Below are 13,914 nucleotides of genomic sequence, written 5' to 3' on the forward strand. Positions count from 1 at the left end.
CAACACAACGTATTGATAGATAGGGCGATCTTGGACCATAAACACCTCCGGTAAAAACAACCCACGAAATATTCGTATATCGGTGTTTACGGCAAAAAATACTTACAAAGCCAACCATTGCTGTTAACGGAAAAAGTTACAAAAAAACTACAGGTGGTTAACCTTCTGACCCTTTTTCCGCCTTTTTAGTAACACGATGGGTACATAAAGTAAAAAAAGGACCACGGCTTAAGGCGTGCGACTGCCAAACATTTGTTACCATGCCAAATATTGGCCTGGTTTGATAAGAGTAAGACAGTTTAAATAGCCAGCAGTCTATATCGTATTCCTAATAGTGCTCGTCTTTTCCCTAGACAGCTGGCTGGCATGGTAGGCTATGTTGATTAAGTTTTACGGTACTTAACGCGACGACACTTTTCATATTGCCCTAAAAGCTTTGTCGCGTATCACGCTTCAGCTAGCTTGTCTTTAGATAACTTTGAAACGAACTTCGTCTCTGTTCTCACGGTGGGTTTACAAACTATGGAAATAACAATTGACGGCGTGCAGCCGCGTAATTATCTAAGCTCAAGTTCCAATAGCACTTTAGAAAGTTAGATTCAGTACTGGAATTGTCAGCCAGAAATGTACAAAACAATTCTCATTTGAAACGTTCTCTTTGTAGTCTCAAACTGTCTTGTCTTTGAAGAATATTATTATTAGATAACTCAATGAACTCGCGTACTCGTACTCTACGTATTCACGACATTAATATGGTTCCTTTAATTTAGTGTGTGTTTGAATTTCAAATATCTATATTCAGTGACGTAATGAACGTCATAAATTATGACTCTAAATCACTCGCGTCACTCAATTTATTAACCTTTTCGATGCGGTGTCAAACACAAAATGTCACTCGGACACCGAAGTTCCAAAACTAAAATTGAACTTTATGCATATGCACGTAGGTCTATGTTGCTCTGTGGGCTGTGACGTTTTAAGCAGTCTTTGGCGTTGGACATACGGTGCTGATATATCCGTCATTGGCGTCCAAAAGGTTAAGGAAATTTACAGATACATCGGTGTCATTAACGACACCGCAACAGCAATTGCAACCTGCAACACAACGCTTAAAAAAAAAACAACTGAAGTAGCTCTTAGGCCGTCACATTTTCATGTGATATATCTTGTTTCCTTGTTTAACAGTATAAGATTTAGTCCATTTTTTCCGTAAAAAGCTAATAAAGTCCAACGCACGTCTGCCCGTTTTATTCAAACAAACCCAACTTTTGTAACGTCCTTCAAAGAATGCCAGCCATGTCATTTAAATAAGGAGCAAAATTAATTTCGGCCACTTGCTCGTGTAAATACGTAGCGGGACCTAATGACATTGTTTTGGAGGAAACAATTTTGTAACTGACGACAAAGACTGGATGGTTTTGGCGGGTTTGTTGCGGCTTAGGTATTTTGCTGAGTAATTGTTTTGAACAAAATCATCGATAAATTCGAAGAATTAACTGCTGGCGTTAGTAGGTTCAAATTCATTGGCAATGCTTATTTATTCTATTTTCTATCAAACTGATATTATCAGTGCAAAATGAGGCCATTTAACAGCATTAAATATTTATTAATGTACGAGTATATTAACAGCAGCATGTCATATATGGTGCCGCAAAAACAGTTTTAGTGAAAACGGGTTTTCACTAACTAGTTTTCAGTTTAGATTCAGTTAATACGCGTTTTCACTAGTTAAAACTATTCTGCTATAAAACATTAGTGAAAACTAGTTTAAACTGGTATTTTTCAGTCAAATCGGCGCAATCACAAAGTGCCTTGGTGAAAACTAGTTTTTTCAGGACGATATGCATCGCATAACACAAATAAAATTTATTTTTCTAAGTTAACATTGTAAAATACAACCTAACACGTTCCTACTCGATTCGCTCACACCGCTCTTTCGACTCTGGCAGGATACCATAAAAACTTGTTTTTACCGGAGAAAACGCGTTTACCCTAGTCAAACCAATGTTAACTAAAATTATACACATTTTGAATAATAAGTAAAAACTAGTCGAAATTTACCAGCACCTATACCAAGGGACTTTGCGAAAACTAGTTTTGACTGAAATAATCCAGTTATACTAGTTTTCACCAAAATCCTACGGGAAACTAATTTTTACTTGTAAAAACGCGCTTTCAGTGAGGCGATGCGGAAAACTAGTTGACAGCAGGGAATGCCATAACACTTATATAAGTTCAGTACCCCTAGTGTAAATTTATTCGATAGCGAAACGTTTGGCGCGCTGTTTCTAAATCCCATACAAAATTCGACTTAACGCAAACGCGTACGTCACGTTTCGCTTTCGAATAATTGTACACTAGGGGTTCTGATCGTTATAAAGGCGACAGCACAGTTTTATTGGCGTCTTTAACGGTCCTTGATGTTGAAAGATTTATCGACCGGTTAGCATTTCTCTTAAGTTTACAGTTTAGACATATGTTCACGTAATAATTACGTTGATTAAATTTAAGTTCTCCTTTATTTTCTTCCAATTAAAACGAATCATCTATTTTATAAATTTTATTTATTTATTTAAACTTTATTGAACAAATACAGAAAAATATACAAATGGCGGTATTGGCGGTCTTAATGCCAAAAGACTTTATTTTAGGGACTACATCAGTTTAAATTTGAATACAATGATCGTTTCAAATATCAGCATGCTATATTATTTATGCAAATTAATATTATCAGAATGAAACTGTTTTCTAAATAGACTCTTCAAAGATAATGTCAAAGTTTGTTTCGACTGCCTCTAGCGGCACTTCAAATATTTAAGTGTTTAACGAATCAAGAGCAAATGAACTTAGAAAACCGATTATATCTCATTATTGTAGATGGCGCTACTTATCATTGTATTATATTTTAGCCAGACAACTTACTGGTATATTTTCGTTGCTATTATTAGCTTCAAAATATAAAATTGGACTTATTAAAAGCCAACGTTGTCGCCTAATTTTAACATTCATAAGGACGCGGTAGGCCCGCGCCGTTGAATGAAGACGTTTACGCAGATCGATCTGGGGGCCTACCGCGAAAAACGAAATTTGCAAATTGCGGGGATTTTTCTTTTTTACTCTCATTATGACGTAATGAGAGTGACAGAGAAAAATGCCCGCAATTGACAAACTTCGATTTTCGCGGTTATAGCCCTGGTCCCACAATAAGTTCAATAAAGTGTGTGTTGTAGGTACTAGAGGAGGATATATATAATAAGTATATAGTTATATACCTATAAATACTTATATCCATAGAAAACATAACCCAGGAAAAAATATTCGTGATATTCACAAATAAATACCAGGGTTCGAGCACAGGACTTCTTGCGTCACAGGCAATTAATATTTATTTATTTAAACTTTATTGCACACATAAAGAAAAATGTACAACTGGCGAACTTAATGCCAAAAGGCATTCTCAACCAGTCAACCATTGGGTCAAACAAATCAATATTCTGCAATTATTATTAAATTTTTATTTGGCACACGTATTTTACGGATACAGATAATGTAAAATAGACAAGATAAGATGTTAAACGCGCATAGCTCAAAATGCTTAGTTCCTATAAATTTGAAATACTTCTATAAATAAAATATAAGTATTTTTCTAAGTTGACAATGTCAGTTCTGGCAATCGCTGACATAAAGTCAGTTCTGGCAATCGCTGGCCGCTGCCGCGGTACGCTTCGATCGCTAGGCTGGCGCGCTATTTGGCCACAGTTGACCTAACACGTACTTAATAACTTGATGTCAGGTACCAGTCTACCAGTTCTATACATACGAATATTACTAACTTTTTCGAATGTGAATACTTTCGCTTCTTCTTTCCCACTTGCTAATAATATGTGACACTTATTAATGAGAGATATTAATGAAACAAATATTTCACCGTATTTATTATTTCCGAATCTATGTGAAGAGCTCCATAGAGGCATATACTAATAGTATTTTTTGTTATAAATATGATAACCGTTAGGATGTGATCTGTCAGCTGTGAACAGTTACATTTCTTCAACTAGAAATCAGCTGATAGATCATATCCATAACCGTTTGATAACAAGAAATTACTCTCTGGAGGGGCCTCCTGAGAAGTCGGTAAATTCGGGGAATAAGCACGATTTATCTCTCCTGTCACTTTTGCTGAGACGAATAAAAAAGTCAGCCAGTTAAGGTCTGATATAATTTGCGTTTATGTACATACATCTCGTGTAATTGAACGTTACGCTTCTTCTTTGTAAGATAAATTTGGTTGGTTTCACATATTGAATTTTATTACATAATCTTTATTAATCGGCTTACTTTTCATACACATACAAACATTGATATCTACTTCCCCTACTTAGCAGCAAATTCATATTTTCTTCCAATCATAAAATGCAACGATTTTGAAGTGTTATTTATACGTCATCATACAAGTTTGACGTTTAAAATAACACTTTCACTGCATATGCTATCAACATCGTTGCCAACTTACGAGTATCTTGTTCTGACTCTAAGTTATATATTTTTACATTCTCACTATTTTTCTTTCTTCCAAAATTAACCATTTATTCCTAAACGCACCTATCCGATTTTATTTCTTTTTTACTGTGTAACAGTGTTTGCCTATTGACTAATACTTATTAGTTATAAACTAAGTACTTCTCCCTTATTCAGTGATTAACGGATCAACTCGATTAGCACTTCGTGCGCGTCTGACTTCTTTAATATTCTAAGTATTGTAACAGTTCCTTCGAAAAAAGAATCATCAATCACATTGCGTGAGCGATAAACAATAAAAACAAGCGTATTAAACTTTAATTAGTTTACTTTTTTATTAAATTTGATTGTACAGTAGTTAACAAGGCTGTCGAGCTTCTTAAACACGATATTAAGCTAAGGTGACTAAATTTTATTTATTCTAATATTTCATTAAATAGATTGAACTATTAGAATAAACGAAAGCTTCATTTTATTAACAGTTTTGTATATATTTATATGTGGTAGGTTTAATTTTTGATGAACTCTGAAAACGTACCTTTACTAAGCTGCATACATCACATTGGAAATCTTTTTAGGGTTCCGTAGCCAAATGGCAAAAAACGGAACCCTTATAGATTCGTCATGTCCGTCTGTCTGTCCGATTCTGTCACAGCCACTTTTTTCCGAAACTATAAAAGCTATACTGTTCAAACTTGGTAAGTAGATGTATTCTATGAACCGCATTATGATGTTCACACAAAAATAGAAAAAAAACAATAAATTTTGGGGGTTCCCCATACTTAGAACTGAAACTCAAAAAATCTTTTTTCATCAAACTCATACGTGTGGGGTATCTATGGATAGGTCTTTAAAAATGATATTGAGGTTTCTAATATCATTTTTTTCTAAACTGAAAAGTTTGCGCGAGAGACACTTCCAAAGTGGTAAAAAGTGTGTCCCCCCCCCCGTAACTTCTAAAATAACAGAATGAAAAATCTAAAAAAAATATATGATATACATTGCCATGCAAACTTCCACCGAAAATTGGTTCGAACGAGATCTAGTAAGTAGTTTTTTTTTAATACGTCATAAAAATTTAAAAAAAAAAATTTTTTCATCAAACCCATACGTGTGGGGTATCTATGGATAGGTCTTCAAAAATGATATTTAGGTTTCTAATATCATTTTTTTCTAAACTGAATAGTTTGCGCGAGAGACACTTCCAAAGTGAAAAAATGTGTGTCCCCCCCCCCCTGTAACTTCTAAAATAACAGAATGAAAATTCTAAAAAAAATATATGATATACATTGCCATGCAAACTTCCACCGAAAATTGGTTCGAACGAGATCTAGTAAGTAGTTTTTTTTTAATACGTCATAAAAATTAAAAAAAAAAAAAATTTCATCAAACCCATACGTGTGGGGTATCTATGGATAGGTCTTCAAAAATGATATTTAGGTTTCTAATATCATTTTTTTCTAAACTGAATAGTTTGCGCGAGAGACACTTCCAAAGTGAAAAAATGTGTGTCCCCCCCCCCCTGTAACTTCTAAAATAACAGAATGAAAAATCTAAAAAAAATATATGATATACATTACCATGCAAACTTCCACCGAAAATTGGTTTGAACGAGATCTAGTGAACAGTTTTTTTTTTAATACGTCAATAAATTAAAAAAAAAATTTTTTTCATCAAACCCATACGTGTGGGGTATCTATGGATAGGTCTTCAAAAATGATATTTAGGTTTCTAACATCATTTTTTTCTAAACTGAATAGTTTGCGCGAGAGACAGTCCCAAAGTGGTAAAATGTGTGTCCAAAGTGGTAAAATGTTGAACAAGATCTAGCAAGTAGATTTTTTTTTAATACGTCTTAAATGGTACGGAACCCTTCATGCGCGAGTCCGACTCGCACTTGGCCGCTTTTATTTAAAAACTTAAATCTTCCGTGTGCCATTTGTTTTTTTTTTACCAACGCTTTGCTTTTAAAACAAAGGCATACAAGATGTGGACATTAATAAGAGCAAGAGTTCAAACTTATTTAGGAAACAAACAGTCACATATTAATATATATAAGCTTAAGTGATAACAAACAGACCTTTAATTCCATTGAAAATAAAAGAATACATAGTTAATTACAGATCGAAACGGGGAAGGTGTTAGGCATCTTCTTGTCTGTCACGCATACAGGGACTTCAAAACATCGGTAGGTAATTAATAAATGCATGAAATAGTAGAGAATTTAAAATGGTATACAAAATCATTTAAAAATATATGTATCGCTGTAGTTGTTATGCGTGCAAATAATATATAGTTACTATGTACTTAGAAGAAAACATACAATAGTTATAGAGAAAAGATTGAACTTCGCAGAATGCTACTGTATTTACAAAATGATAATGAAAAAATATCTAAATTTGAGAATTTATCATTGTAATCATGGCAAGTGATAAGTGATCACGATGATTCACGATTCCTTATTTAGAAAAAAAAACAAGTTTTATTCGTAATAGATTTTCACATTGCGATACGGTCGCTTAACTGTCGTAAGATGCCTTGGTACTGGGACGTCTAAGTACGTGCGTTTTAGTACAATTTATTTTCAAAATGAAGGCAGAGAAAAGTAGTTCATATGATTTTTTGTTATAATATTTCATATTGTTATCTTAGCAAACTCTTTTCCGATAGAACAAATACCTATTTAAATTGATTTATAATGGATTTATTATAGGAAATTATTACCTGCATTGATTAAGTCCCAGAGTAAGCTCAATGATTCTGTAACTGTTTCCAAACCAATTCCGGAATAATAAAACTCGAACTCCACAGTTATAGTGTAAACTCGTATGTGTTTACGATCAAAGTTATCCATTATATTATCCGTTAGTTCAGTAAAGGTTGACTCACGCTACACAGGGGCAGGGCCGGGCCGGAGCTTCCGGCGCTTCGTTTTCTATGGAAAGCATTACGTCATCACCGGAGCTCTGTAGTGGCCCGGTGCGGGCTCGGACCGGAGACTAGCCGGTCATGCTATAAGCAAAAATCGGACTTCCCGGAGCCTCCGGGCCACCCGGTGACTCAATTCTTCCTTTCGGGTGATATTCCACTAGTCTAAGATCTTTGTCCAATGTGCATTGCGTCTCACTCTCTCATTAAGCAAAATGTCAGACGCAAATACACATTGGACCAAGATGAAAAACCAGAATACCACCCTTCGCAATGTGCATGCTCGGATGTGTCGGTATATATTTGCCAAAATAAGAAGGTTACAAAACGTCATAAATTTGTTTGTTAAATATGGATGGTATAGCCAATACATTACTTGATCGGGTTATATTTTACTCGGCGCAGAGAGAAGTTAATTAACAATGACTGCCAATCTCTATATGAAACCAAATTTCTGTAAATAAAGCTACACAATTCTACATATTGCCGGTTTTGTGGAAAGCAATAAAAAAATAGTACTTATATTTATTTTAGTCACGCTGGCTCCACATTTTACTTGAGATAGTTGATAGCGCCAGACAAGTTGCCTAAGAATTTGTTACCAATTTTAATAGTAAATGAAGTGGAATAAAAAAATGTTCAGAAGAAGCAGAGCTTTAAGAACTAAATACTGCCGTTTCGTACATATTGTCGGATTATCATATTATTGACAATGAAATAAATTATATAACAAAAGAATAACGTACTATAAGTATATATAAGTCGTTACGTAGCCGCCTGTTGTCTGCCTCTACATTTAATCAATTGTTTGTTTTTTATTTTCTTTTGTATCTTTTTACTGAGGTGTTCCAATAAAGAGTATTCTATTTATACATCTATCTATCTATCTATCTACGCAAGGTTTATTACAAGCGACTTAGTTAAGTATTTATTTGACCTATATATATTTCCCGAACAACGCGGTATCCGTGAAGATTCAGTCTTTATTATTTACTTTTCCATGTTAGGTGTTACTACATGAAAGTCGCAACGGTCGCAACACGGGCGACTCGGATATATACGTCAAAATTATATAAGTTGCATAATGTCTTGATTTATTTTGTGAAATACGGAGGTGTTGCGGAAATGTAATTTAGTCGGATTATATTAAATGAGATATCTAGTAATGTTACTGCTTGTAAAAATTATTCATTAATGAGCATGTAGGTTATAAATTATTATAAATATACTAATTTTCTCATATTCCCACGTATTACTTTTCATTTCGTACGAAGTTATATATAATGAAATATCTGGTTAATAAATTTGTAGATTACGGGAAACTATTTCTTTTACTTAATTTAGAGTCCAACTGATCTTCTGTAAATCTGCCTGCAGAGAGTACGAACATCATATTTCAGTGCAGTTATTGAATTACTCATAAAGGTGCCTATATATATTTCATTTGCAATCTGTCGTTGGCGATATTATTGCTAACTGCTCGCGTACGATGCATTCTCCTGAAATAGATAGGCCATACATTTTTTCAGGCTGTAGAGCAGCACTAGCATGTATTATAAACCTGAGAGTAACTTATGCATACTATGCCTTAAACAGTTTTTTGACAAGTTTTCACTATGGCATTGATGCATCAAGGCGTTTTGGTTACAGATGGTCTAACGCGAAACGAAATTTCGTTACCTATCTGCCTCTCTGCCTATCGAATATGATGAAGGCAGAAACCACAATTTAGATTTTCCATTTCGCGGTAGGCCCCGTGTGCGTTAGTAACGCCCTCTACGCAGAGTTTTGCGTAATATTCCCTATTTTATGCCTATTATTACTGTAACTACTGAAATAATACAATAATACTCTTCGTATGTTTTATTGTTCTTAAATTAATGATTAAGACGTGGAACGCATAATTTCGTCAGGGGGAAGGGGAAGCCTATGTGCCTCTCTTTCGCACAAAGAAAGATCGCGCAGTGATAGAGAGGCGAATAGATGAACTAATGAAGTGGTTCGCGGTTATAGCCCTTACTGTATTGTAGTATCGTGTCAGGATGTCAGGACCATGATAGCTATTTATGACGATATAAATAGCTATCATGGTCCTGACATCCTGACGCTTACTCCCAGTTTTAGTACCTTTTTTGTATTATTTGGTACATGACATCAAAAAAAATTTACCTCGCTAAAAATCGAGAAATATTGGAAATAATGTGGTCAAAAAAGTTACAGTTAGAATAAACTTTGTATGTGCACAGTGGTGCAGCCACTCAATGTGAACCGGGCCTTCAATATAGTTCAACAGTTAATATTTTTGGCTAAAACAGTTATGTATTTTAGAGAAGTGGAAATCTTGAGCGTTTCGGGGGTTTGAAGACACGAGGGTTAAACAATTTTTTCTAACGACTGAAACACAACATTTTTATAGTACATATGGTACTACTTTAACGCACTAGGGCGTTAATTAGCACTTTACGCGCCTATGTCGAAAATTTAAAGTGCCATATGTACTGTAAAACGTTGTATATGTGCGAATAGATAATTGGCAACTCGTTTCGATTTAAAACACTCCTTTCGATCGTGTTTTGATTTACTGCCACTGGTTGTGAATAATTGAACTCGTTATGAATTAATGTATAATTACCACACCAAAAGTGCGAAAAATAGGAAATTCGAAACGAGTGGCGATAAATTAAAACACGACCGAAGGGAGTGTTTTAAATCGACACGAGCTGCGAATTACCTATTCGCACATGTATCGTACAACGTTTTACAGTACATATGGCCCTTTAAATGTTCGACACAGTAACGTAATATGCTACTTCTCGCACTAGTGCTATAAAGTAGCCCCATATGTACTGTAAAAATATTTAAACTTCAAAATCATCACAAGTCGTCGTCGTCGTTAATTTTACATTCCTAGGTGATAAAATATTTCAAAATTTGAATGATTAAATTACTTTGCATTTCTTGTGAATAAAATGTAAGTAACTTTCCCATCCGTTTTTAAAGAATAACGGCAATACATGCGAAAGACCGACTATGACTGTTAACCACCGAATTCCAGCGCTCAAAATGTATTCCACTGATGTCATGCTTAAAACAATCCAACATTTTGAGAATAATATGGTTAGTTATAATTTTTTACCCCTCTCATTTCTTGAAAATATAAGTAATTATGTTGAAACTCAGTAAGAGTTGCTGGAGAGATGCTATCTAGCAACCCTTACTGGACTTGTACTCCCTAACTATAGAGCTATTTTTTAATAAGTAAAAAGAAATGCAAAAAAGCAGTTACTTCTTTTACAGTCAAATATCCATTAACTTTATAACTTTTTAATATTTTGTGTTCTACGTTGTATCGATATATGTGTACCCGAAGTCGATAAATGAGAACTCTCTATGACAGTTCAAGAATGCCACAATAATTCCGGTCTCTGTTAATAATAGTTTGCCACCTTATTGACGTGCATTTTTACATATCAAACAAAAAATAAATAAAAAATATTGAATGTGGATACATTCATCCTCCTTAGACGTGGCTGCTACAGTCTTCACGATTTTATTTGCCGTGTGATCATCGCTTTCCAGTTGCAGCTTGGTGCCATCGAGGAATGTCCATAGTATATGAAAAAAGAAAAATGTTTATAATACCATTCATTGTATCACGGTATCGACTAAGTACTACTAGAGGGCACCTTTAACCTTATTTTGGCAATGTTAAATATCCTTACAATTGTCTATTAATGATAGTTTTCAGTAAGTAGCTCATAATTGGGTAGTTTCTCCCCTACACCCTAAATTCATCCAACGAAATAAAATGTTCCGTAAGGTATACATGGTGGCCTATTTAGATCGTTCAGTATGGGAAAGTTTGAAACTATAACACATACGAAGATCTGTTCCTAGGAATCATGCCATCGATTTTCTATATATAAAGACGGGCCAATAACACCTGCTTTGTATCTACTGTTTTATTTTTGAAGATTCTATACCTATGTTATAATTATCACCTACTAAGTTTTTGAAATTAACAAAACTAAAGCTATTTTAGTCTAACAAGCATATTGTTATACTTTCTCTTTCACATATGTAAACTATTGAATGAAAAACAATAGCCCATAGGTAAGCCCATATAATATACCTAAGCCCTAACTCGTAAAATACTTGTCAAGGAGAAGTTATATTCTAATCTTCATGAACACGTTTCACCAAATAGCACTGTTTAAATGCAAATATAAAAATATACTATATGTAAAATATTCGAAGAGTTTCATCCATTATTCCTGGGATCCATTATCAGAAATAGATCTTGACTAAAATGAAGCTTAAAAAATAACTTGCAGAACAATCTCAACGAAGAAGATATCGCCAAACGTGAAATACGCGTAGTTGAGGTGTTCCGTCTGGTCTTCATCAGCAGTTCCACTTAATTAAATGTCACTCACTTTTTTAATGTAAATGCTTGATTTGTTGATACAACAACAAATATATACAGGGTGTTTATTTAGTCACCTGCAAATAATTTACGAGGTGAATAATAGGTCATACATTCCTTTGTACATCTCTACAAATCTTATGATATGAGCTCTGTTCACGGATTCTGCTCGTGTGCCTCCTATATTTAAAAAAAATACTTGTACTTAACATAACGCCATTCCTTTGTACATCTCTATAAATCTTCTGATACGAGCTCTGTTCATGGGCTCTGATCTTATGCCTCCTATATTTAAAAAAATACTTCTACTTAACATAGCGCCATTTCTATGTACATATCTACAAATCTTAAGATACGACCTCTGTTCATGGGCTCTGCTCGTTTGCCTCCTGTATTTAAAAAAATACTTCTACTTAACATAACGCCATTCCTTTGTACATCTCTACAAATCTTATGATATGAGCTCTGTTCATGGGTTCTGCTCGTTTGCCTCCTATATTAAAAAAAATACTTCTACTTAACATAACGCCATTCCTTTGTACATCTCTATAAATCTTCTGATACGAGCTCTGTTCGTGGGCTCTGCTCGTTTGCCTCTTATATATAAAAAAAAAAAAATTCTACTTAACATAGTGCCATTTCTTTGTACATATCTACGTATCCTATGATACAACCTCTGTTCATGGGCTCTGCTCATTTGCCTCCTATATTTAAAAAAAATACTTCTACTTAACATAGCGCCATTTCGATGTACATATCTACAAATCTTATGATACGACCTCTGTTCATGGGCTCTGCTCGTTTGCCTCCTGTATTTAAAAAAATACTTCTACTTAACATAACGCCATTCCTTTGTACATCTCTACAAATCGTATGATATGAGCTCTGTTCATGGGTTCTGCTCGTTTGCCTCCTATATTAAAAAAAAAAAGACGTGTGGCACTCGGGGACTGCCGCGGTAAAGCTATTGCATAGCATTTTGTATCAACTTATGCAATTATAATTATTTATTTATTTTATTTATGCAGTATTTCTTTTTCTTTGATATTAATACCACCATAACCAACCACCAGTAAACCAGTATAACGATATGATCTCAGTTGATAGGGATCTCGAGGTTTCACTTCTGATGGTTTTTCGGAAAAGACAAGTACGCTTGACAAGAGATAATGTAAACACTGGTAATTCGTAGTTACTCCTGGTATTTATATATTCCAATCGTTCACCGAGCGCACGACTCAAGATAACCAATATAAAAGTGTGAACCTTGTTTATTCATAGTTACGATACGTATACGGATTCACTTATATTGGACAAGTTGTAAGTCATGGGAATAAGCGCCTTCAACGGCGCGGCGGTCTTTATTAGGTAGCGTCAGGAAACAAATATTTATAAAAAATATACGAAATTAAAATAAATAGGCACTTTATTTATTTTATGGAAAACAATTTTTTTTCGCTAACACATTAAATAAAATATGTAAAACTGTATGTATTTTATATGTAAAACCGATAGTTTATCTATACAATTAAAAAAAATATGCGGAGAGGGCGGTATAAAAAGGAAAATTATAATGTATGGAGAAAAAAATTTTTCATCAAAAACGAAACCGAGCATCATTTTTAATTTTCACAATTCAATCGCTAGGCATTTCCACAGCTGCAGCTCGTTTTAAAATAGAAATAAGTGAAAGTTTTTTCTCTAAACATTATAGTTTTCATTTTTTTAACGTTAATACTGATTTTGAAGTTATATTTTTTTAAATCATTCCCTATCGAAGGCGAAATTAGCAATGTCCCACTTTTCTCGATTTGAGACGGCAGCGTGCCCTTACATTAGAATGTTCAATTTAAAGTATTCGTTCTGATTTTCATCGTTTTCATTTTCATCACCTTAGTTGCTCTACAAAGAGGACAAATTAATACAAATACTCAAACGGTAAATACGTAGTTAGGGAGTTTCGTTCTGTTTATCATCAGCAGTTCCACTACACTAATTGCCAGTTTTTGGATGAAAATGCTTAATTTGTAGACAAACAATAC

The 13,914-nt window shown here is 34.2% G+C and overlaps 1 protein-coding gene and 1 long non-coding RNA gene across 2 annotated transcripts in view; both read left to right on the plus strand.

Annotated features, from left to right (window-relative positions):
* LOC133527348 (uncharacterized) overlaps nt 1–13,673 on the plus strand; it is a 38,559-nt gene extending 24,886 nt beyond the window's left edge. The window contains exon 2 of the long non-coding RNA XR_009800874.1: nt 12,805–13,673. This is a non-coding gene — a long non-coding RNA (uncharacterized LOC133527348). The remainder of the gene's footprint in view (nt 1–12,804) is intronic.
* LOC133527561 (hemicentin-1-like) overlaps nt 1–13,914 on the plus strand; it is a 443,871-nt gene that overhangs the window by 271,402 nt on the left and 158,555 nt on the right. The window lies entirely within an intron of this gene.

Source organism: Cydia pomonella, chromosome 18 (genome assembly GCF_033807575.1).
Source record: "Cydia pomonella isolate Wapato2018A chromosome 18, ilCydPomo1, whole genome shotgun sequence".
In the NCBI taxonomy this organism is placed as follows: Eukaryota; Metazoa; Arthropoda; class Insecta; order Lepidoptera; family Tortricidae; genus Cydia; species Cydia pomonella.